This window comes from Oryctolagus cuniculus, chromosome 8 (assembly GCF_051225735.1).
Source record: "Oryctolagus cuniculus isolate XC-2025 breed Fujian yellow rabbit chromosome 8, ASM5122573v1, whole genome shotgun sequence".
Classification (NCBI taxonomy): domain Eukaryota; kingdom Metazoa; phylum Chordata; class Mammalia; order Lagomorpha; family Leporidae; genus Oryctolagus; species Oryctolagus cuniculus.
Genome location: NC_142874.1, coordinates 79,416,752 through 79,444,105, shown reverse-complemented (window position 1 = coordinate 79,444,105; position 27,354 = coordinate 79,416,752). Strand labels below are relative to the sequence as shown.

The 27,354-nt window shown below is 36.7% G+C and overlaps 1 protein-coding gene and 1 pseudogene across 2 annotated transcripts in view; both read right to left on the bottom strand.

Annotated features, from left to right (window-relative positions):
• LOC103350803 (ATP synthase F(0) complex subunit C2, mitochondrial pseudogene) overlaps positions 1–22,395 on the bottom strand; it is a 45,841-nt pseudogene extending 23,446 nt beyond the window's left edge.
• The window catches only part of NDST4 (N-deacetylase and N-sulfotransferase 4), a 302,613-nt gene that overhangs the window by 204,384 nt on the left and 70,875 nt on the right, over positions 1–27,354 (bottom strand). The window lies entirely within an intron of this gene.

Genomic DNA, 27,354 nt, shown 5'->3' with positions numbered 1-27,354 from the left:
TGGAACTTACCAGCACAAATATTATGGGAGGAAGTGTTAGAATCAAGAGCAGATTATTATTTAAAGAAACGTCAATTAGAATGTGAAGGAAAGGAAATGTGATATCAAAGAGACATTTGTAAAAGTATGTTAAGAACTGCCAACAAGACAGAAATACCAGAGATGTTTTCCTTACACAGACTGCAATGTGGAAACATATAAACAATGCTGCTCCCAGAATGAGTATGCACTTGAATGCAGATCATAATTTTTCTTCTGTTAATTGTGAGCATCTGAAAAACTCTTGGTGGTGTTTGCAGATGATTGTCCTACTCAGGAGGACTACATAATATGAGAACTACACGCTTAAATTTAAATTTGACACAAAATTATTTTTATAATGTCATCCTGATTGAAATGATAAATTACACATCCTGTATTGTTTAACTGAAAAAGAAAGGAATTCTGAAAAGTCAAACTTTTGAGAAAAAATAAATAGGTACACTTTATTGCTAGCTCATTGTCACAGACTCTAACTGAAGACAACTCAGGATTAGTGGAGAATGCTAAAAATACAATTCTGATCTGACAGTAGGAAATAATCATAATAAAAATTTTGAAAAAGAGGGAGAAAAATAAATTCAGTTGAGTCATCTCAAAAGATCTAAAAGATATGTACTACATAAAATGAGGAACAGACTATTAGGGATGAATATAAAATCGTGTCATGTTTATTTGTGATTAGTGTGACAATGAGGTAAGCATTCAGCTTCTCATTTTAATTCAGAATTGGTGGATCCTTCAGAAAAGGGTTACTGTTACTTTTAGACCTCTTGACATCATGTCCTGCAAGCAATGTAATGATGCAGCCAACATAAGCAGTTCAAATCATTCTTCCTTTTCCAGTGTCATTACCCTATGTGTATTGTCTCCTGCTTGACTATCTCTCTATGAAATCTCACATGTCTCATAACTTTCCTGATTATTTTCAGTGTTAGAACAGCTTAATCTTCAGAGATTTAAAGAAATACATTCCCATTAAATAAAAGTTTGCTTTCCCATTGGCTCAATGCGTGCCTTCACCTCTTCAGGTCTGATTTCACTTGGAAATGCAGGGAGAGGTGGTGCCTGCTCATTTAGTGTTTCCCTCCCCTGCCTGGTTCTTTAGTACCTTCTCCCCAAAATAGGCCGCAAAGGATAGATGAAGGGGAAAGGAGAAAGTGCTAGCTTGACTAGCACAATTCACCGCATGGGTAGAGCTTTGCAAAATGGGTTCAGCCTGTGCCATCCACTCTGACAGTGCACACTCCCCCAGCTAGCAAGCTGTCTTCACGCTGCTCTTATCGACATCTCCCTTCAGTCTCATCCCTTGGGTCGGTTCCAAGTAAGACGAGCCAGCCTTCTCTCTTAACTCCTGTGAGCTCTCTTCGAGTTCTCCCAAGTACTCTTTCTTTGTACATATTCAGGTTCTTTCCTAGTTCTGGGGATTTCTGTACCCTCTCACATGGCTTAAAATACTCAGGTTTAAAGTGGAAATCACTTTTCTCTCTATAAGTAGCAGTGAAGAAAAGATGTTCTAGTAATCATCTCTGTAAGTAAATTATTACTCTAAAGCTTCCTTTGTTTTTTTCTCCTCCCTTTAAGAACCTGAAAGTAAGAAAGAGGCTAATGGTCCAACTATAATTCAACACCTACTCTCTTTAGAGTGTGTAGAGCATTTATGCCTATAATCCTCAATGAAATAGGAAAAGCTTCAAAGAATATATTTCTATGCTGCTTATCATAAATAATGCTTGTTTATGGTGCTTGTGGATAAATTTTAGAATTTCAGAGACCTAAATTTTTAACTCTAGAAAAGAAACTCAAGACCACAGATATGAGAATTCAGGGATTGGGGCCAGCACCATGGAGTGTCAGGTAAAGCCATGACCTGCGGCACCAGCATCCCATATGGGTGTCGGTTTGACTCCTGGCTGTTCTACTTCTGATCCAACTCCTTGCTAGCGGCCTGGGAAAGCAGTGGATAATGGCCCACGTCCTCGGGGCCCTTCACCCACATGAGAGACCCAGAAGAAGCTCCTGGCTCCTAACTTCACATTAACCCGGCTTCCGCCATTAAGGCCATTTGGGGAGTGAACCAGTGGATGGAAAATCTCTCTGTGTCTCTGCCTCCACCTCTCTGTAACTCTGGCTTTTAAATAAAGAAGTAAATAAAAATCTTTTAACAAATAAAGTTAGTTTTTCAGTGGAATTACAGTTAATTTTTCATGTAAGAACTTAATACTTTTCTCATGTCCTAATTGTATAAAATTTATTAAAAAGTTGTTTTATATCACTGGACTTACGTGAGAAGTTTCATGAAAAAAGCTAAACCACCATTTATTAGTTCTGTACTACAAGAGATAATGACGTCTATCCCAGAATTAAAAGATCTGAGCCTTTTCTCTCTCTTTTTTTTTTTTTTTTGCACTATTTACTTCAAAAATTAAAATCAGAATTGTCAGCTTATTATAGGAGTTTTAAGGAACCTAATCTTGCTCACCTTTAACTAAAGTTTATTGTTCATGCGAAAACGTTACCAAATTGTTGGGCAGGAGGCAGATGTTTAGCATGGAAGTTAAGCTACTGCCTGGAATGACTGCATCATATACCAGAGCACCAGTTAAGCCCTGGCTCCATTTCTGATTCCAACATCTTGCTATTGGGTATCTTAGGAGGCAGCAGATGATAGTTCAAGTACTGGAGACCCTGACATTCACAATGGAGACCTGGATTGATTTCCAGACTCTGGAACATTGCTCTGAACCAGCCAGCCACAATTGCTGTGGGCTTTAGGGTAGTGAACCCGTGGATGAAATATTCTCTCTCTCTCTCTCTCTCTCTCTCTCCCTCTCTTTCTCTCCCTCTCTCTCTCTCTTTCGCTCTAGCTGTATGTCTATCTCTATCTCTTTCAAATAATAACTGAATTAATGAATATTTTACAAAGAAAATTTGGGTTGGGTATATGGCACAGGGCACAGCTGTTAGGATACCTAAAACCCATATTCGGAGTGCCTGGGTTTGAGTCCTGGGTCTAGTTTCAATTCCTTCACCTTCTTGCTAATGTGCAGCTTGGGAGGCAGCAGGTGATGCTACCCACAAGGGAAATCTTAATGAGTTTCTAATTCCAGTTTTGGCAGCCCATTTTGAGCTGTTCCAAATATTTGAAGAGTAAAACTATAGATGGGGAATTCCCCCTCTCTCTCTAGTATGTTTTCTTTTACATTCTTTAATATTCATCTTTTATAAATTATTTGGTACACTGGGTAGAGCAGGAACTTTTATTTGATTTTTCTCCAAATAAATTTTGTTTGTTTAATAGGACTGAATGTACCACCAATTAGGATTACCACATTTATCATATTAAGCGATAAAGCTCAATCACATCAAAAATTTTTGCAACTTAAACCACTACTATTTCAGTTGCTTGTGGCTTGTTGTCTTTTTTGGGGACCATCAAAACAATGTTTATCAAGAATTTAAAATGCTACAGATTGTTTAAGAACATATTTGTAAAAAGCCAATTTAGAATTCATCTAAACAACAAAAAGAAATTCTCAATATGCAGTTGTGTAACTGGAAAGGATTATCTCTTTCTGTTCCTTTTAATAATCTGATTAACAAAAGCAAACTACTGAGGCTGTGACTAAGTGTTTGTTCAAACAGATAAACAAGGTTTACTCTCATCAATTACAGAAACTAGCCTTGAGAAAGCCAGGTGCCATTGCAAAGTAATCTGACTGCCCTGGTCAGCATGACCAGAGGCTTGGATTTGTTGCCACAAAATGCAAAGGAGTATGAATAACCATGGGCATCATAAGAATGGGCTCTGGGATCAGCAGGCTTCATCCTAATTAATGAAACAGTGTATCTCTTAACAGTGCTTTGCCTCTTTCAGATCTCAGCCAAATAATGTTTTGTAGCTAGTTAGGTATCTTGCTATGTCATTCTCATTTTAAAGTCAAGCCATCAACCAACATTCCCAAGGAAACGTAATGATGTCTGACATACACAGTTAGCAGAACTGCAATGGTGTTAGCACCTGGCGCAGAAGCCCAACTTCCTTTGAAACTTTCTTGTAAACCCCAAACTCTCCTCACTAAGCAGGATGGTAGTTCTTCAGATTCTAATCTGCTACCCTCTCATATATCCATAGATTAAACGCTTCTCTTTTCTTTACCCTCAAACACTGTCCTTGTTATGTGGACTTGGTACAAGGGATAAGGGCTGAGCATTCAGTAACTACTGCAGAATTACTTAAAAATACTGACACTTATAAAAATACTTAGGGAATCCATATTACAAGAAATTAATTATATTTTGATTTAATTTGATCCTAAAGTTAAAATTCGATACTATGTTCTGGTGCGATATCTAGTGAAATTGGGAGAGTCCGCAGTGGGCTAGTCACAAGCTCCTGCCCTCACTCTAATCTAGCAATAAGGTTGCTTGGCCAAAACCCTCCTTATAGCAGGGATCACACCTTACTCCTGTTTATTTAGTAGCAGGATTCAGTTTCTTGTCAGTATCATTCAGACTAGCCAATCACTTCCTCCTCTGGGAGCCAGGGGCACTATAAAGTCAGCCTTCCACTTTGCCCCTGTCTACCCTGCTTACAGGTGCAGCACACATGTAGCGCTGCGTGCTGTGTGGTATCCTTTGCCACTTTGTGAGGACATTTGACCAGTACCTTGCTATTCTTTCACCACATTTGCTTATCCAGTGTCAGGAATCATGCATTTGACTATTCCCACAACTCTCAAGCAAGAATCCTCCTATACCAACAGAGTGAAAGGAGGCAGTTAAAACAATAACAGAATGTTATGCAACAATTACTAAATCCTTAAAAATAATTTGAACTCCTTTGAAGTGCCCATGTTACAATAGTAAATAGAAATATGTAGGAGTCAATATTTTATTATGTCTAGAAATCCCTTAATCTCTGGGGAATCACAGTAAAATTCATTTTTATATTGAATTTTTTATTTAGCCTTCATTTTATTTCAAAGTCAGAGAGACAGAGAGAGCTATTCCACCCACTGTTTTCATTCCCCACATATGCACAATAATTAGGGCTGGGCCAGGTGGAAGCCATGGGCCCAGAACTCCATCTGAATTTCCCATGTGAGTGGCAGAGATCCAAGTCCATCAGTTATCATCTACTTCCGGCCAGGATGAGCACTACTAGGAAGCTGCATTGAAAGCAGAAGAGCAGAGACTTGAAGCAGGCACTCCCGTAAGGGGATGCAGGCATCCCAATCAGTGATGTAACCACTGCGTCAAATACCCACATGTTTATATTTACTGATACACTCTAATTGTACACCTACAAATGTGGTAGTTTAATCCATCTATATGTTTTGTAAGGACCAAATCAGAGCAATTTACACATACATCAGTTCCAATATTTATCATTCTTTGTCATTTCTTTATCATTGGTTTGGCCTAGTGCATTCAAAATCCTTTCTTCTAGCTATTTTGAAATCTGATGTGACAGTCATGAAATTGTGCTGTTCTCATCTCCTATAGGGAGTATTATTGATTGAGTACCCCAGCCTACCCTTGCTGCCACCCCAGATCCACCACTGCCTTCAAACCACATGGTGCCCCAGCCTCCTGCAACCTGATTACTACCAATGGCAGGGGTGAAATTCATGCCTGTTCCTGTGGCACACATCACTGTTCCAATGGATGTCTTTGTTTCAAGGACTTCTCATGAACCTAGTCTAAACTTAGGTCTGCACCGTAGCTGGGAAGTATTCCTATATGTCCTTCTTCCATGATCTTTCTTTTATAGAGATTAGATCAGTATCACAATCTAAAAACTTTCTACTTTGTCTTTCTTCCCCACCAGTAAATCTCTATTCACTTCACAATTACTCCTCGAGGCACTCAAACACACACAATAATCTTTGATGTTTTCATTACTGATGCTTTTAACTTTTTCCAAAAGTTACTATATTCAGTTGTAGAAAGCAGGAAAATTGGGGCCAACATCATAGTGCGAATGGTTAAGTCACCGCTTGTGACACCAGGATCCAAGATTGGACTGCCTGTTCAAGTCCTGGCTGCTCCACTTCCAATCCCTCCACTTCCGATCCAACTTCCTGTCAACAAGCCTGCAAAGGCAGCAGCAGATGACCCCAGTATGTAGGCCCTGCCCACTATGTGAAAGGCTAGGGTGAATTCTTGACTCCTGGCATCTGTTTGGCCTAGACTTGGCTGTTGCACATGTTTGGCAATTGTACCATCAGATTTTAAGATCTTCTCTTTCTCTTAATTCACTCCCTCTTTCTCTGTCCATCTGCCTTTCAAATAAATAGATAAATAAATCTTTAAAGAAAAATAGCAAAGAGTAAATTACAACATAATGTTTTGTTAGTTTGCTTTCAACAGTCATTTGTTTGTCATGAATTTAATACCATCCCATTAAGTGAGAGGCGTACACAATTAAATGATTTGCAAATTTCTGATAGGAATAAAATTGTGTATATCTTATACAATAAGTTTATAAAAAGTAAATATATTTCACTAAGTAATATTTCATTATATGATATAGAAAAACAGAAAACAAATGCTATGAAGTAGTCAATGAAGTCTATATGCCCATAGATTTGCAGCTAGTACTTCAAGGCTAACAATATAGAAAAATACACTATGGATGGTAGAGACTATGTTGATTAGAGGAGGTAGAAGTTATGGAAAGGCATAAGCAGAAAGAACGTATGATGTTGCAAAGTAATAAACTGTGGCATTAAATTTGATTAAAAGTTATACCATACCATGCTATCTGAAATTCAATGTCAAGTTTTTAGTTTTAAGTGGACACAAAAATGTTTAATTAGCTGGCTTTGATTCTATATGTGTGTGTCTGCAAACCACCTACTAGTTGAGGAGTAGAGCCATCCAAGGTATGGATCTGTACACTGTGAATATTAAGATCTAATGGATATATCAGTCATATATGAGAATAGAAGTATCATGTCTCTTTCTTTCTTTCTTTCTTTCTTTCTTTCTTTCTTTCTTTCTTTCTTTCTTTCTTTCTTTCTTTTTCTTTCTTTCTTTCTTTCTTTTTTTTGACAGGCAGAGTGGACAGTGAGAGAGACAGAAAGGTCTTCCTTTTCCATTGATTCCCCCCTCAATGGCTGCTGTGGCCAGTGCGCTGCAGCCAGCACACTGCGGTGATCTGAAGCCAGGAGCCAGGTGCTTCTCCTGGTCTCCAGTGCGGGTGCAGGGCCCAAGCACTTGGGCCATCCTCCACTGCACTCCTGGGCCACAGCAGAGAGCTGGACTGGAAGAGGAGTAACCCGGACAGAATCCATCGCCCCGTCTGGGACTATAACCCGGGGTGCCAGCGCTGTAGGCGGAGGATTAGCCTATTGAGCCTAGCCCTGGCCTCAAGTTTATTTCTAATTCCCAGCTCAGTGCCATCTTTGTTAGCTGCAAACTGAGGATGTTAGCAAAAAAATCTAATTCGTTCTATGAAAGTCAATTATAGAATTCTGCTTACAATGGAAAATGTCATTACAAGTAAGGATACAGAAAGATAATGAGAGTATAACTTAAATTTATCTTTTACCACTGTATGTAGGATGAGATAATTGGGATCGTAAGCTTTTGAGTAGCTATCTTTGGAAACAGAGATTCAAATAAATGATTAGTTAGACTGCTTTCTTTGACTGTTTATTGCACAGTAGACATAGTGGGACAAGACAAGAATTAATAAAAATAAATATTAATTATAGTTTCATTCCAAAAATATGTCACTTTTCAAAAGAGGCAATTTTTTTTTGCCCATAAACCTTTTATTTAAGGTATACAAGCTTCACACATTTCATAAATACAACTTTAGGGATATAGTGATTCTTTCCATTGTATTCGCCATCCTACCACACTCCCACCCTTCTTTCTCCTCCCTCTCCTATTCTTGTCCTTATTTTGCACCAAGAGCCATTTTCAATGAACTTTATATATATATATATATATACACACATATATATAAGATTAACTCTATACTAACAAAATGTTATCTACATTAACTACTGTATAGTATTTTAATATATTTTTTTCCTGTAATAGATGTTTGTAACCTTACGTTTAGAGATTCATTTTTTCTTTTCCTTCCTTCCTTCCTTCCTTCCTTCCTTCCTTCCTTCCTTCCTTCCTTTTTCTTTCTTTCTTTCTTTCTTTCTTTCTTTCTTTCTTTCTTTCTCTCTCTCTCTCTCTCTCTCTCTCTTTCTTTCTTTCTTTCTTTCTTTCTTTCTTTCTTTCTTTCTTTCTTTCCTATTGAGATTTATTTGTATCTTTGAAAGTCAGAGTTACAGAGAAGCAGAGTCAGAGGCAGAGAAAAATCTTCCATCCCCTTGTTCACTCCCCAAAGGGCCACAAAGGCCTGGCCTGGGGAGCCCAAAGCCAGGAGTTTTATCCAGTTCTCCCACATGAGTGCAGGGTCCCAAGCACTTAGGCCATCTTTCGCTTCTTTCCCAGGCAGTTAACAAGGAGCTGGATTAGAAGTGGAGCAACCAGACTCCAACCAGTGGCTATATGGGATGCTAGCGTCGCATGCACCAACTTAACCTGCTGTGTCACAATACTGGCCACTTTCTATTACTTTCATACTACTTTAAAATAAAACATTCTTAGCCTCAATAGTTTACATGTGTAACACTACTTGATTTGTAATGTAGTGATTTAGCTTTTAATGTATATTTAATATAAACTATATATTTTATTATTTTAATTGTAATTATGTATGCATACACGTTATAATCAAAACAGTATAAATATTCAAACAAGTAAAACAAACAAAAAGTAGTGTGTATAATTTATAAAGTGATATAAAATAATTTAGTGTATTCATTTCTATAGACTGGTAAAAATGAAAATCACACATATTTTCTCTCTCTAAGTGAATATTCTGCAATGAGAAACTAATGAAGTTGCTAAGGATACACAGTGGGCAGAAGTCAAAACCCCAGATATTTTGTTGCAAGTTTGTACATCATTTTAATTCAGAGCATCTGCATAAAGATACACTTTAAGATACATGAGTAATTTACCTTTAAATTTATATTAAAGAATAGCCTTAAATATAAAATACATAAGTTCAAAAATGATTCAATAGTTAAAGAATTTCTCAAACATTTTATTGATATTAAATAGGAACACAATAGATACTATCCCACATAATTGTTTATTTTCATACTAAGCAAGTAAAATAGGTCAAACAAAATCACAATTTATTTAAAATATAAGAATAAAACTTCAAAACTAAAAGACGACATACTTTGCATATATTATTTAACTTGATAAATTATATTGTGTTTTAAGTTAGAAAAAAAAAGAGAACAAAAGTAGGAGGAGAGCAAGTGTGTATGCTACAAGAGCTTTCATGAAATAAACCAGAATAATTCAATTATGACCAATGATTCTGTTATTCCAAAGCTGTTTCTCACTTGTAAGTATAGTGCCCATTACTGATCTTTCCAGAAAGAAAGAAAAAAAATTTTAAAAAAGAGAGAAATCTGTAGAACTGTGAGGACTACTAAAGGCTAGTGACCCAAGGAAATAGACTCAAAAGCAAGACAAGCCAAAGTAAATGAGCAGAATGTACCATCAGGGAAGAACAAGAGATTCTGGGTAGATTTTTAATTTAACATATGATTGCTAATTTAAATTGATACATCAGAATTGAACTTCGAATTGGAGGAATGACGGCTAATTTGTGAATCATAAAATTGTATTTATGAATTCAAAGCAAACAAAGATGTAATTTCATCATTTGAAATTTTTCTCTATATATGATAGAGACTCCCAGTAGCAGAAATTTTTGGTTATTCTTATTATATGAGTATTATTGTACGTGTATAGATGAATGTTTGTATAAATGTGCATGCCTTTCTTCCCACAATGTTTTCAGTGATCAGGTACTGTTTCTGCATATCTCCATAGATTAAATTTAGTACCTGGAGTATTATAAATGCTAAAAAATATTTTTAAACTAACGAAAAAAAAAACTAATAAATATATAAGATGTAAAGACCAAGTTAAGATTCTAGTAATTCCATTAGGTTCAATTCAGAGTTAAAATTGATTCAGATGCCCAACACCAGCCATCAATATTATACCTGCTTCAGCAGCCCACGTTTATATAAGGAAAAAATAACTCTGTCAAGAAATATGTGTGGAGAGCAACAAGAGAAAAGCTGATTGACCAAGTGTAATAAACAGGTCATCAGAGACAATAATTTGTGATAAACTCACAGGTGAATTCTACTAATTTCATCAAAAATGAGGATGAAAACCAGAATTCAAAGCTTCTTCCAACTAAACTGGAATTTTGTGAGTGAAGGACCAGATATAGTGCTGAAACATAATAGATGCATAGCTACTATTTATTTAGTGAGTAAATGAATTTAAATGCAGTTGAAAAAAGGGACTACTGCAATAAAATTTTAAAGTCCAATAACCTCTCTAACTTGACTTTGTTTATTATTTTCCTATCCTCCAGTTTTTTAAAATACAATTATTGGTTAGCAATCATTACAATTAGATTTGTTCTTAACCGTGGAGGCACCAAGGGAAAGCTGAGGAAATAGTATGAAAATTGGAAAGTGAACCCTATGCAAGGGATGATGGTGGTGGTTCAAGAAAGTAAGAAGTCCAAATTCCTTTGATCTACAGAAGAAAAGGAATCCAAAGACAATGTTAGCTTAAGAAAGGATCCCAGAGTTCAACACCCATTCATTAAACTGAACAAATGAAGAATCCTGAGGAATTTCATCCTTAGTGTCAATATTAACTATTCATATAGAAACTTGCCATCAGTTATGTTCATGGCATTAATATATTTGTAATCAAACAGTATCTATTTGTCCTACTTGAAATGAGAAAGAGAGAGAGAGCAAGAGAGAGAAAGAGAGAGAGAGAGAGAAAGCAAGAGAGAGAGGCTCCCAGAGCTTCCACCTGCTAGCGCACTCCCCAGATGCCTGCCTGCAGTATCTACAGCTTGGCTATGGCTGATCTGGGAAGGACCATGATCTAAGACATGTGCCTGGAACTCAATCCAGACCTTCTAAGTGGGTGTCAGGAACCCAATTACTTGAGCCGTGATTACTGCCTCTTAGGATCTGCATTGGCAGGAAGATGGAATCAAGGGCCAGATGTGGGTGTGGAAGTGGGAAGCAGCGATCTTAACATCATAACCCTTAGGCTAAACATACAACCAGCTGCTGTTTTTTTTTTTTTTAACTTTTTTGACTTGTCCTCATTAAAATTATACTTTAAGGAATATTCTCAGAATATGATGGCAGCAGCAAAATTCTCTCGTTTTCTCATAAACCAAAACAACAATTATTTTAAAGGAACAAAAATTCAGGAACTGCATCAGAAACACAAATAAGTGAGCAAACATTCCAGTTAAACACATGAAATGAGTGGCAAAAACCAAATTAGCGACATATAGAGGATTCTTGTAGCTTCAGTATCTATAGAGGAGGAAGCAATAGGGTCCTGATGGTTGAAAACAAGCATCACTTATGCCGCCCAGTGGAGAGCACTGAGTGCTCTAGAGCTGCTAGAGATGGGAGGATTGTATGCTTTCTTTCTACAGACAAGTCAAAGGAAGCTACTATAAATTTTACAGTTGCTAGAGAGTTCTAGATATGTCAACCTCCGAAGTAACTGATAAAAGCTTCTGGGTGGATAATTCTACATTGAAGAGGAAAAAAAATCCTGTGAATGGAAGGTCCCAAACTGAGCAAGAAATGGAGACAGAATAAGCGAATTGATATAAAAGATAGTTTTGTGTGTGTATACGCATATGTGCATGCTATGGCAGAACTGAAGCTATTCATATCAAAATATCAATAAATCTAAATGGCCTCTTTCATTAACAGGAAATATATTCACACTGTTTAACAAAGTTAAGAAAAAGCAATGTTGTACTAATGCTCTCTAATACTGCTGTGGGTTGTTCTGTATATTCTTTAGAACATGTAAAGAAAGTGCATGTATAATAATAATTACCTATGAGAGGAGAGTGAGTGAAAAATACATACCCATATTTTATACATGTATTCCCTTTTCCCATTCTGGGAGGTATTCAATGACACTAGGAATAACAGAACATCACAAATGACTTATTTGAATAACTGCTGATACCAACATTTATACACAATCAATTCTAGTTTCTAAGTATGTGTGCATATCATAGATACATACATATGTGTTTAATATTTTTCAAAAGATAAGGCAAAATAAAAATAGTTCTTGAAATGATCACTTACATGAAATTCATAAAGAATGACACAGATAAAAGCTAGGTTTCTGTGAATAATTCTTATTTGACGGGTTTACCTTGAAAACATGCAGATATTTTATGAAATTGTTTCCAATTTAATTTTTAAAAAGAATTCCAAAAATATTAAAAATAAAATTTTAAATGAACATAAGTAAGTAAGCATTTAGAGGTGTGGCTACACAGGACAGTATTATCCCATGGTTATTTTAGGCAAAGTAACATTTCTAGGCATTCAGTAAAACAATCAAGAACAATAATAACTATAAGAACACAGATTGTTATCAATAATCACATTAACCCTATTGTTATCATGCTGTTTTGGTATAATGAGGTACTGCAAGTAAGTCATACAGCTTCTATTATCCTCAGCATTATTGAATAACTCCCATTTTGGGAAAAAGAAATATAAATGTGAAACAGAAATGAAGTCTTACGTTCCTGCTTGAGTTGAACGTATAAGTTCAATATGAATATATAGTACTGATATAATATTTAGCTTATACAACTTTATATATAAATATCATATATTTAGATATTAAAATGGAGGGCATTATGGCATGAATTAGTACCATGAAATTTTGTGTCCTCCAGCAGGAGCCAGGGCTCTTTGACAAAGTAGTTAAATTCATTCCTAAGTCATAAAATAAACATGATGACATTGAGTTTAATATCCTTGTACTGATAGTAAAATGGACATATTTTCACCAGTAAAAGTTAAAATAATTCAAGCATCAGTAATGGATCATAGCTTCTTCAATGACTGTAAATATGTAAGTATGTTTATGGATATTTATGTCATTAGTTCATCAGGATAATGAAAACAAAAAGCAAATAACTGTCCCAGTTGGAAAATGCTAGTTTTGAAAAGAGTTGAAAAAGAGAGAAAGGGGGAGAGAAAGAGACAGGGAGTGGAGAGAGAGAGAGCTAAACGTTTATTTCCTTTTCTGTATAAACTATTTTACTAGGTAACCAAATAGAGACATTTCTCATTATAGAGGTCCCACAGCTAATGAATGCCAAAGAAATTACATATCACCATTTCTCAACCCCTAATGAATTAATGAGTCAAGGCATTGATCAATAATTGCTGTTAAAACCACCCAGAAAGTGACAGCAAGACATTATGTCTCCTAAAGGAAGAAGACAATGCTTTTTTTGAGGCAGTCTTTCCTACATGTCTGATCTAACCCCTAGATCCAGCTCATTTTACAGAAATTATACAGAACATATTTAAGGACACAGTATTAGACAAATTACTTAATAAATGACTGTTTAACTTATTATTACTAAAAATCACTTTCTTAAAAGATAGAGCTACTGATTGAGGGTGTCAGCCTTCCATAAGAACTTCCATACTTCATTTAAGGAAAAATCAAGCAGGCTTTTAAAAAATCCTCAATATGAAACACGGGTATGATGAAAACCAGTTTAAGCAGATTTCTGATTGGCTGTATGATGGCAGGCTTGCTAATGACATTGTCTGAGAAGGATTAATTCTCAATGAAAGTGTATCCTTGAAATATGAATATAAAGAAAAAAGATTAAATGGCTTGTTTTGAAGTCAATTTAATCACAGAGCTTGCTATCTTACTTCTTTTTAATTCCAAGAATGATTATTACAACCACATTTAGTGTGTCCCATCTAATTCTTCTCGATCACTACATCATGTACTTGTGAGATGTCAGAATTCCTGCCTGAATTTCTGTTTGAATTTCTCAGCATCCTACTCAGGAAACACTGTAGTTCTCAAATGATTGTGAAGGTGACCTGAGGAGTTAGAAAACAGGTAGAATTTTTTTCTGCCTTGAAACAGTGCCTTTTTTTGTGAAAGGACTTATTCATTTATTCAGTCATCAAGGATAGCAAGTGTCCATTATATACAATTTCTAATGCGGGTGCTAGAGATACTTAATGATTTACTTATTAAATTTACTTATCAGCGATTCAATAATATCAATTAAATGTGGGAAAGCTAAAGTTTGTGGTAAAGCTAAAGTTTGTGGAAAATAAAACTAAAGTAAAATTAAGTTTATTCTGGTGTGAAGCTGTTTAAAATCCATAGAGTTTTTTCCATAATTTGCATTTTCCATGAATATATTAAAGACTCCTCCTAAAGGCATTTCTGATTTGATTTCTTTTTATTTATTTATTTTTTTTTTTGACAGGCAGAGTGGACAGTGAGAGAGAGACACAGAGAGAAAGGTCTTCCTTTTCCGTTGGTTCACCCCCCAAATGGCCACCACGGCCAGAGCTGCACCTATCTGAAGCCAGGAGTCAGGTGCTTTCCCTGGTCTCCCATGCAGGTGCAGGGCCCAAGGACTTGGGCCATCCTCCACTGCACTCCAGGGCCACAGCAGAGAGCTGGCCTGGAAGAGGGGCAACCGGGACAGAATCCGGCGTCAGGACCGGGACTAGAACCCCATGTGCCTGCGCCGCAGGCAAAAGATTAGCCTATTGAGGCGCGGCACAAGCCCTGATTTGAATTCTGACTCAGATTCTGTGTCACAGGTTCCCAAACTTTTTCCATTCATGACACTTTAAGGATCGCAGTAATATATTTTAAAAATATTTTTTAAAAATTATATCCTTGATTACTCTTGATGTTTTAAAGATTTGTTTTATTTATCAAAAGAAAGGTGAGAAATAGAGAGATACAGAGACAGAGAGCAAAAGAAAAAGAGAGAGAGATATCACATCTGCTGGCTCATTCCCCAACTGGCCACAAGAAAATCAGAAGCCAGGAACTCCACTGGGATGTCCCAGTTGGGTGGCCAGGTCTACTGCTTCCCAGGCGTATTATCAGGAAGCTGGTCAGAAGCAGAGCAGCTGGTACTTGAACCAGCACTCCAATATGGGATGCCAGAATCACACATAGCAGCATAGCTTAATGCACCACAATGTGTCCACTCAGTAATTTATGATGTTTCAAAAGCAAAAGAAATGTTAGAGTTTGCTGTACAGAAATATGTTAGAGTTCTGCTATCCCTCTGTTTCTCTCAAATCTCTCCTAGGAGTGCACTGCACGCCCCCTAGTACCTGGAGGCACTGTTTGCAAAGGATCAACTTGTTTTTCACAACACAACCTTGCATAAAAAAAAAAAAAAAAAAAAAACTTTATGCTCTGAACTCTGAAAGAAAGACACCTGAAATGTTCTACAAATTTTAAAATTCATTTGAAACCATAAAATATAACTTTTTAAACCAAAAATAAAATCATAACAAATATGTACTCATATGCATTGGCTTTCAATCATGGTCACAATTGTTACTTTATAATGAGTCTAAGACTTGAAAGAAGTATTATATTATATGAACTAAAGTATCTAAATTTTAAGCTGATATACATGTAAAGCTATTTAAAAAAACTTTCATTTCCACATATCTCGTGGAGAAAATAGACTAATATCAGTAGATCTCACTCACCATCAGTTGGACATTATTATTTTCAAGGAGGATATACTCATACACATAGCTAATAAGTATATATCATTATGACTCATATCTGAAGTTGAGAACCCCTATTTGGTATTACATAAAGAAGCATGATAAAGGATATAAGAAAGGGGTTTTAGATATGACAGAGCTGGAGTAAAACTCTGGATCAATTAGTGAACAAGCCGTGTGAGCACAAACAAACTATTTGGTGTATCTTGGCTATGTCACTGCCCTCACCTGTGAAATGGTTACCCTGTCTTAGATTACCCTGTTTTAGGTAAGATACCAAAAATGCTCTCTGCATAGTGTGCATTATTAATGAAATAAATATTGAATGGATGAAATAAAGGACTATAATTTAAAAGATGATGTTAATGATATTTGAGAGTGGGCAGAAATCATTGCTGAGGGATCAAAAATTTAATAGCACTGACTTTTGCATCTCCCATGTGGGTGGCAGGGGCCCAGGTACTTGGGCCATCTTCTGCTGCTATTCCCAGGCCCATTAACAGGGAACTGGATAAGAAATGGAGAAGCTGGGACATGAACCAGAGCCCATGTGGTATGCTGGTGTCATGGGCAGTGGCTTTACACACTGTACCATAATAACAGCCCCAAAACAAAGACTTTTGAGAGTAACTTAGAGTAGTGATTTTCCAAAGTAATGAGATTTGCATCATGATCACAAAAAAGGAAAGCGTTTTATAAGCCTCATTAAAACTTCCTGTTTTTGTAATTTTAACACATTCAAAATAATAATTTGCTTTCAATATTTGACTATACCCTGTAGTTTGAAACACTTGGAGTTAAGGAACTGACAGAAATAGACTTGGATCTTTAATCACAGAATCAAATAGTATATAAGTAGAGACTTATCCTTCTAATAGTGCAGTGGGCTGGATATACTACAGAGATTGCCACTAAAACTACCAAAGAAACATATGGAACAAATAATAATGACATGTATGTTTCACATGGGTTCACTAAAATTAAGAGGTGATTGAAGAGCCAGGGCAAGAAACACACACACACAAACACACACACACAACTGTAAGTTGAAATAGAAACAGAATAATAAGAAGGAAGCCAGTGAGTAGGGAAAGGTAAAGTGCTTTTGCCTTTAGGGTAAATGCTTATTCACGTTCTAAAGTGAAACAAAGTCTCAGATCCATGGCCAAGCAGGGAGGGGGTCAACCACAGATTCTACAGTTAAACCGAAGCCTAAGACAAACAATTAAAACATTCTGGAAGTCGGCACTGTGACATAGCAGGTAAAGCTGCTGCCTGCAGCGCCAGCATCCCATATCGGCTCCAGGTCGCCTCCCAGCTGCTTCACTTCTGATCTGGCTCTCTGCTATGGCCTGGGAAAGCAGTAGAAGATGGCCCATGTCCTTGGGCCCCTGGACCAGCATGGGAGACCCAGAAGAAGTGTCTGGCAACTGGCTCCTGGCTTCGGATTGGCCCAGCTCTCTTGCCCTTGCAGCCATTTGGGGAGTGAACCAGCAGATGGAAGATTCTCTTTCTCTCTCTCTCTCTCTGAACTCTGCCTTTCAAACAAATAGATAAATCTTAAAAAAAAAGTATGGCAATGTGTGTTGGAAGAACATGAAGCAATGGAGATTCTTATTCTCTTTGATGAGAATCATTCTTGAGGATAATTTTGTAAAATAATGCGATATTAATTACAAAGATAAACATTTGCATGCTCTGCAACTTGTCAATTCTATTCCTAGAAAAACTTGAATGAGGTCTTATAATAAGAGAAAACTACATAAATGAGACTAAATTTTTATAGCCTTAGTCCAAACATGAAGGGGAAATGAATCTTCCATAAAGAAGAGAAAGAAAGACCTTTGTCAAGATGGTAGGGAAAATTTACAAGGGTGGTGGAAGAGCTTGAAAGCATAATCTTATCTGCATATAAATTTTAAATTCAAAATCACGGCCAGCGCCGCGGCTCACTAGGCTAAATCTCTGCCTGCGGCTCCGGCACCCCAGGTTCTAGTCCCGGGTGGGACGCTGGTTCTGTCCAGGTTGCTCCTCTTCCAGTCCAGCTCTCTGCTGTGGCCCGGGAATGCAGTGGAGGATGGCCCAAGAGCTTGGGTCCTTCACCCGCATGGGAGACCAGGAGAAGCACCTGACTCCTGGCTTCTGATCGGCACAGCGTGCCAGCCTTGGCAGCCATTTGGGAGGTGAACCAACGGAAGAAAGACCTTTCTCTCTGTCTCTCTCTCTCTCTCTCTCTCACTGTCTAACTCTGCCTGTCAAAAAAAAAATCATAATCATGTTAACTATGTTGTGAAAAAAATACACAACATCACACTAGGTAATTGACCTGTTTTTTTTTTTTTTTAAGGTTTATTTATTTATTTGAAAGGCAGAGTGGAAAAGAGAGACAGAGAGAGAGAGAGAGCAAGCTATCGACTGGTTCACTCCACATGGCCTCAAAGGCTGGAGCTGTGCCAATCCTAATCAAGAGCCAGACCTGGAGCTTCCTCCAGATCTCCCAGTAGGGTGCAGGGGCCCAATCACTTAGGCCATATTCCACTGTTTCTCAGGCACTTTAAAGGTTTGTTGATGGTTCCCTCCTCTCCTAAAATGCACACACAGGAGACTGATGTAAGTGTCAATCTCCAGAGAAACTCAACAGCAATTGAGTCTTCTAGTTTCCACAAGAAACATCTATGAAGTGAACTAGCATGTTTTCCAGGTACACAGTTATGCATGGATTTTCCTCTCACAAGGGCAAGCATGCTCTTGCCATTGCTGAATGTCTGACCTCTCAGCCGAAGAGGCTGATATTGAAAAATTGATATTCCATCACTCTGCTTGACTGCTTTTACTCTGAAGGGGATCTGGAATCATTCTTAACGAAGTGATACAGGCACCCACCATGGGTTTCCTTCCCTGACTACAGTACATTTGTTTTATTTTCTTTTGTTTCAGGTTTTTGCTGTTGATGTTGGTTTATTCTAATTTAATGAGGACTTTACTTTAGGTGAGAGTCTTTTTTTCTGATAGTCACATTTTATTTTTTAATTTTATTTAAGACATTCAAATATCATGTATGTCATGTATGCAGATTTAGGAACATAGAGATACTTCCCTCTTCCCACCCATGCTCCAACCTTTCTTATTCCTCCTTCTCCCATTCCCACTGTTAATTTTTAGAGATCTATTTTCAGTTTACTTAATGATTAACCCTATATTAAAGTAAAAGAGTTCAACAAATAGTATGAAGAAAACAACACTATTCCTCAACAGAAGAGACAACGGCTGTAAACAATCATCCAATCATAAAATGTCCATTTCACTCCAATACATTACATTTTAGATACTATAACCCATGATCAGGGAAAACATATGGTATCTGTCTTTTTGGCACTGGCTTATTTCATTAAGTATAATGGCTCTCAGTTGCATCCATTTTGTTGCAAAAGACAGGATTTCTTTTTCTTTTTTCCTTTTACAGCTGAGTTGTATTCCATAGTGTACAAGTTTAAGGTAGAAATGGGATGGTTCTTAATTCATAGGGGGGAAGCTGATGTGGGATAAAGGAGAATTACTTGAGTCGGATAGTACCCTTTGGGATACAAATTCTTAAAATGGCAAAGGATTGGGGGCTGTGGATAATGGCAGTGGATCTTCAGGTGTCCTACCCAGATAAGCTCTGCCATTACCCAGCTGCTGAAGTGTTGTGTGCCAATAGCCCACAGTTTTCTTCTATGGAGGGTCACTTATATTGTAGACCCACAAGTGTCTCTTTGTTCAAGCAGTTTTGCAGGCCTACTGCCAGCCCACGGCTCTACTTCCCCACCCCAGATCAAGGACTCTTTTTTTCTCAGGTTCTCCTGGGGAAAAACTAAAGTTAGTTTCTACCTGAGAGCTTTTCTTCCTTAACTTTTACTACCTACCCTCCTACTCTTATGTCACTTACTGCCTATTCCTAAGTATTTCTGCTGTAAATCTATTGAGCGGAATTCTTTTTTTAGGTTCTGCTTGAAGGGAATCTAGAGTATGATGATAATTTCAAGGGAATCACTTGTCCAAATCTGTATCTTCCATCTCTAAGACTCTGCTGAGTGCTTGCTTGCACGCTTAGCAGGCATTCTGCCAAGCAGTAAAAGAAAGCTATAACATTATTTTAGTTGAGTCCTATTGTGGTACATTTCCCACATTTCAAACTAGTGACTTTGGATTTTTTCTGGTGGGTATGCAAGTTCTCTGGATACACTCATATACATCCCATAATTCAGGGTTTTATTTTGATGCTGATCTTTAAAATGTATAATTCATATTCAGGTCAATTAGAAATATTTTACTTTTCTAACTTTTTTTGATTTTTACATAAATTTTACAGATATTTTAAAAATATGGGTTTTGCAAAGATGAGAGAATATGGAGAAGAAACTTTTTTCTCTTGACATTCCAGTGAATTGCATACACATTCCTTTGTATGCCACTGATCCAGAGAAATAATTTTTATTGTTAATTGACTTAGAATTTGTCATTCATTTGAGTTCTTGTATCCAAATAAATTCTGTGATTTTTGTTTAACTTATAGGCTTGCAGTCTTGACATTTGCTATTATTGTCTGATTTTAGTCTACATTTTAATTGCAATGTGTGCAAAATAATACTTATTTGACTCTGCAGGTTATTAAGAAGCAATGGAGAAGAAATAAATATGTGGTAGGAAGGCATCAAGTAAAGGCCAACAGGATGTATAAAAGAGAGTCACTGATGACAAAAGAAATTATATGCAATCCAAATTTAAATGACTCTTGGCAAAGATGATGGTACCGTATTGACATTGTCCATGTTACTCATGTTGCAGGCAACATTTAATTTAAGCAGTAACATCATCCATCACATTAAGTTAATACTGTTAATTTTGGTACTGACCATTATGTAACTTCATTTCTTTCTAAATTATGGATTATTCTGTGGCTATAACTGAATGAAAATTAAGCATGAGTTTACACATGGTTTTATATTTATGCACACTTGCATAATATTTTAAAAATGATTTCAATTATCCTTGTGTTCCATAAGTGTTTGCCTTCAAAAGAGACTTGTAAAATACTCAAACACTGATAGGGACATGACTAATAACTAATTGTAAACTGCACTAAAATTATACTATTAGTGTATACTCTTTAAAAGAGAAAAGCAACTCCTATGGGCCTGTAAATTAGTTGTAATTGTGTAAGGGAGATGATGATATTGATAGAGTTAACTGAACTTCAAACATTGTTGATTTGCCTTGGAGGTTCTTTCCAATCTAATTTAAGTTTCTCAGCCAGGGAGCAGCTTCAGTGATTTGTAGTTTCATAAAAGGCCATTTCATTGGCCATAGAAAATAAACTTGGAATCAGATTACCTTTCCCCAGTCTATGATAGAATACCACTTTCACAATATGCCATACAACTTTTATTAGAAACTGTTGTATCACCATAAAACCAAGCTCTTCGCTATATTTCTGGTCATGCTCAGTGAATAAATATTTACACTAAGATTTAATCATAGTTCATGGACTTTCAAGACCATGATTTTTCACATTGATGCAATTTCCTTATTTTTAAAATTAATTGAAACTTTTTAAAGAATTTTAAATCACAGAAAAAATAATCTTCAGCACAGTTGCGTTGTGCAGTGCCAAGGTGGTGCTTGGTATGCCCACTTCCTACACTGCAGTGTCTGGGTTTGAGTCCTGCTTTTGTGAGCCCCTGGAGGCAGTAAGTTTTGATTCAAGCAGCTGGGCCTTGCCACCTGTGGGAGACCTGGCTCAAGACCAGCCTCCTGTATTCAGCCTGGACTGGCTCTGACTGTGGTTGAGTATTTGAGGCAGTGAGCCAGCAAATAGGAGATTTCTGTCTGTCTGTCTCTCTGTCTTTCAAAACAGAACAAATAAACAGGAAAAAAAAATGAATCTCTCATATCTCTTTGTGCTTATATTTAGAGATTTCCATTTTTAAAGCTATACTAAAAATGCTAATGAAAACAATAACAACAACAAATTTAGGTAAGAAAAAACAGAGTCCTTTTGAATGGTTTCCCCTCATTTTATTTTCTATTTATACATCACCTTCCTGTACATACACATTTATGGTAAAATTATCTTTAGAAATTAAAATTTCAAAGTAACTGGAATTAGTCCTATTCATAGATCACGTTTGAGGCAGAATTTATTTCCCTCAGACTTTAACATAGATCAAAATAGACTTGTCTTAAATTTGCATTTTAGTATATGTGTAGTTACAACTGTTTTAAGTGATTTTTTTGCTTTATACATCACGTTTCCTGTTTGTAATTGATCTACCCCCTAAACAAACATTTATTTGTTTATAAAGTACCTATATGAAAATATTTAAGAATCACTACATCAAATATTTGTTTAGATTTATAATCTAACCCACATATGCAGGCTATCATTCTTGAAATTGTGATTATTAAAGATTAGGCCAATTAAGATTGACATGTCATTGGTTTAGTGAACACTACATTAAAACCTATTTGCCACCTAACCTTGAGACAGATATGATGTCAAAAGCGTCAGACCAACAGACACGGCTTTAAGAGAGATGAGATATTGCCCAATAAGAAAAGCACCATACATCCAAGACATACTAACATACATCGTTAAATGAGGAGGCTGTCAATATAACAGTTGATGTTTTTCATTGCTGTATTGTCAAATCAGAAGAATATTAGTACTTTGCCCTGCAGTCACTTATCCACAGCTGACTCTCGTATATAAATAATTGGCAGCATATAATCCCAGAGGCTGATGCTGCTTCTGTTTATAAGACAGAACTGTTCTTCTCTAGAGTACATTACCCTTTATTAGCAAATCTATTAACAGAGGCATGATCGGCAAACAACCCCAACCTGTCAAAGGCATGGATTAGAAGGGAAGAGGAACTAGCTAATCAGTTGTGCGCATTTTCCTCAAAACAGATTGTCCTAAACCTGCAGTCTGAGATCAACATTAAGCAACTGAAAAGAGGAAGAAGAAAGAAAGAGAGAGAGAGAGATATGAGGAGTGAGGGGTACTTGGGCTACTGCCACACATGTGGAAGACCCATATGGAGTTCCTAACTCCTGGATTCAGCCTGGCCCAGCCCTGGATGTTGAGGGTGGGAAGTGAACAAGCAGAGGAAAGAGTCTCTCTTTCTCTCCTCTATATCTAATAAAATGAAAATGAGCAAATAAAAATTTTTAAACGTTTATGTAAATTTTGCATTATCCTGAAATTCTCTTATATACAAGTGGTCTGTTCAGTTGCATTTTGGGAAAATCAAGGGAGATGTGGAGATCAATGCATTAAAGAAACAAGGACATAGAGACAAAGCTCAGTCTGCATCTCTGTCATCTCGCTATGTGGCTTTAAATAAATCAGATAATGTTTCAGTTTCATGTTACAGGTAAAATCATCAACTTAATATTGTTGAGAAAACTTGAGGGTGTACAGAATGCTTTCAAAATGTATATATTCCAAATAAGTTTCAACAACATTAATAAATAATAGGAAGATAATTCCGAGATAGATTTTTAAGCCTTTCTCATAATTTCCTTTTTGTCATTTATAAATTATTATGTCCAAACCTTAACAAATGTTATCATTAGGACGCTTAACAAAGCATTAAGACATCTTGTGTCACATTGACATTTTCTCGGGATTCCTTTTCAGTAGCCTTGTTTATGTTAGTGAAATCAGCGTTCACCTCACTGCATAGTTTTATAATGTAAACTCCGTTTCATGCTTTCTCACTCTTGTGTCATGGATTCAATTTTCATATGCAGACTTTTCCTTCAAAGATCCCAGGTTTATTGCTCCCTCCGAGTTCTCCATGGGCCACTCTGAAGTGTGTCTCGATCGCCTCTGTTAAGAACCACTGCTGGCTTCTTAGCTGCCATCCATATTCCGCATCCTACCACTGTGCCTTCCTGCTTCAGCTTCCCTGGACTTTCCTTGAAAGTCTCTGCGGCAGAACCCTCATGGTCTCCCTTCCTCAGGTCTCTAAGAGTAGGATGCAATATATTTAAATGCACCACTTACCTGAGCTAATTTGATTTTGACATTTCCTACTTTTCCATAATGACTTCAAAATCATTTATCATAACCCGCTCTCCTTATTGATGTTTCCATGTAGAATCTTTTCTCTTTGGACTTATTTTGAACAATCATATCCTTGTCATAAAACTGACCTGACTTTTCCCAACATTATTTCACAATCTTTTGATTTCTTAAACAACAATGCATTAGTAGTTTGCACTTGAATATCTTGCTTAATTATTCCACCTTTTACTACAACTGTGCTCTCAAAATACATAGTGTTTTTTTCTTTCTCTTAATGGCATCACCAACATTTGAATGATCCAAGTTCAAAATCTTAGGATCATTTAAAAAATGTTCCTTTCTCTCTCTTCCTTCCATATGCCTGCCATTTCTCCACTTAAGTAAGCAATAAACAGCCCCCTTGTTTTTCACTGCGGAATGTCTTCTATATTCATCCTTTGCTGTGTAGTCTCATGGACATGGGGCTAATTCAGGTCTTTATTACTGGTTTTAGGATTTACTGCCACAATTCCCTGAACCATGTCTCTGAGGACATATCTCCACCTCAATGACTGCCAACCATCCTACACTATTATTTTTCAAAGAACTTCGGCCTATTTCTGGCTTAAAAACAAAGTAACAACAAGAAACCATTCAGTGATTTTTTTCATTTAATGCAGAGCTAAGTCTAAACTCTTTAATGTGTCTTTGGAAATGCTCTATCCAGTAAGCAAATTACTAAAGACTTTTCAGTTTCCTTTTTACATTTCTACCCAAATATTACATCCAGCCACAACAGACAGGTATTTTAAAAGAGTTATTTAAATTATTTGAAAGGTAAAAATGACAGAGAGAGAGAGAGAGAGAGAATATCTTCAATCCATTGGTTCATTCCCCGAATGCAAATGGCCACAAAAGCCAGGTCTGGCCAGGCTGAAGCAAAGAAGCTGTAACTCCACCCTCACGTCCCACATGGTGGCAGGGACCCACGTATTTGGGCCACCTTCCTCTGCAGAGTAGCTAGGACTCAAACCAGCATTTCCTTAGGGGATACTAGAGTCACAAGTTGTGGCTTAATATGCAACACCACAATAGAGACCTCACCACACAAACATTCTACTGTATCCTCTTAGAGTTTTGTTATAAGGGGCCAGCCACCACTGTGGCGCAGCAAGTTAGACCATCGCCTGCAATGCTGGCATCTCATATGCAAGTGCTGATATCCTGACTGCTGGGAAAGCAGTGCAGCTGGCCCATGTACATGGCATCCTGTCACCAATGTGAGAGGATAGGATGGAGTGCCTGGCTCCTGGCTCCTGGCTTCAGCCTGGCCTACATCTGGTTGCTGTGGACATTTGGGGAATGCACCATTTAATGGAAGAGATCTCTGTGTGTGTGTGTGTATCTGTGTGTGTGTATATCTCTCTGTGTGTGTGTGTGTGTCTCCCTTCACTTTTCAAATAAATAAGTAAATAAAAAAAAGAAAGGAAAAAGATTTTTTAAGCAGTTCCTTCTGCCTGAAGTATTTTCTGATTGATAACAAGCCCTTAACCACACAAAATCTGTTTCACTCATATAAAAGCCCAATATTGTTGGAAAGGTATCTAATAAAACCAAAATTCTTACAATGGAAGAATTATAACATAAACTAATTTTTTTTAATTCCTCAACTTGCAACACCAGAAAGAAATGAAACTGGGCATATAGACTCAGAGAAAATGGACGTGTAAAATACTATGCACTGCTCTAAATGAATTAAAACAATTGTTGCACATTTACCTAACAGATATTATTAAAATGTGCTTTTGAGATTTATATTAGATTCTCGCTTTACATCTTGTGCATAACGTAGCACATTTATTCACTTATTTACTGATCACTAGTTAAAAATATTGCCAACCAAAAGCAAAACACTATTATCCATGTATGTTAGACAACAGACTTGTAAGAAGAACTGCAAACCTGCAAAACTTTCTTCCTTTCCAGTATTACCTGGAAAGTGACAAACTAGCTCATGGAAGCATTTTCCTGACCTTAGGACAAAACAATGGTTATGAACAGGACTAAATATACATACATGCATTACATTTACCATTCTTACATTTGAATTGTTTATTAAAGCTCTAGTGTAGTTCATGATGGATAAAGTAAATATATTAAATTATACGTTTTTTTAAAATGTAAGCTTCATAGAAATCAAAGTTTTAGATGAGTCTGGAGAAAATCAAATTATGAATTACGGTTTCTATCTTAGATTTTCACTGACTGGGGTCATATCTTCTAGTCTGGACAATTGAATTATAAACAATTTGTGTAAAGCGACATACAAAAAACTCAATCTTCAAACACATTATAGAGCGTAAAATGGTTATTTCAAGAGTACGTTGCTTCTTTCAGGTTAGGTGACTTGATGAAGTCATTTAAGTACATAACGTTTCTGTTCCTTCTTCTGTAAAATTGGGATGTTAGAAATACATCTGACTTACATTGTTTTGAGGAATGAATGAGCTAAATTTGTAAAATACTGAGGCCTTCCTGGGTTAGCCAGCTAAGCTGTCATCTGGGGAGTGAAGCAGTGGATGGAAAATCCCTCTTTGGAAGTCTCTCCCTATTTCTATCTCTCTAAATTTCAAGTAAATAAATAAACCTTTTAAAACAATGAAAATCTGTAAAGTACTAAGACTAATGCTTTGCACAGAGTAGGCACTAATAACATTTTATTACAGATGTTATTTTACCTATTGTATTATTTAATATTTTGTCAGTTCCATTAATTACTATGAAATCTTGTTTCATTTTTCTTTCATCTAAATTATCTAACCACAGTAAACACATTAAAATTTTGTTTGAATTATAGATAATAGGCAAAAATTTAAAAAAATTAAAGCTTTCTCATTTTTGTTTCAGAAAATCACTGCCTCTAAGTTTACAGTTCATATTTAACACACATTGTTCAAGAATAAACAATTGAGCAACAATACTTGAATGCATTTTACTCATACATATGGCTTTTTTTATTTGTGAACAGAAATTTTCTATGTAGCTATACACAAATTTACACACTATAGAAAAAGCAGTGCTCAGATAGGAGATTTATATTTACCCACATGGATTTTTAGGGATGCAAATGATATGATTGTGTCACTGTTGCAAGATTAATTAAAAAGTATGAAATATTGGGGCAGGTGTGTGTCACAGGTGTTGTGTCACATTGGGTTAGGTTGCTGTTCAGGACACCCTCATCCCATACCAAAGTTCCTGTTCTGGTCCTGGAAGTTTTGCTTCCAGTCCAGGTTCTTACTGATGCCGTGGTAAGCAGCTGATGAGGGCTGAAGTGCTTGGGGCCTTACCACACACGTGGGAGACCTTGAGTCCTCAGCTGCTGCTGCCTCTTCTTTCTTTCTTTTCTTTTTTTTTTTTTTTAAGCTTCCTGTATTTATTTGAGAGATTTGAGAGGCAGAGTTACAGAGAGAGAGAGTGAGACAGAGAAAAGTTCCATCCCGAAATGGCCAAAATGGCCAGAGATCTGAAGCCAGG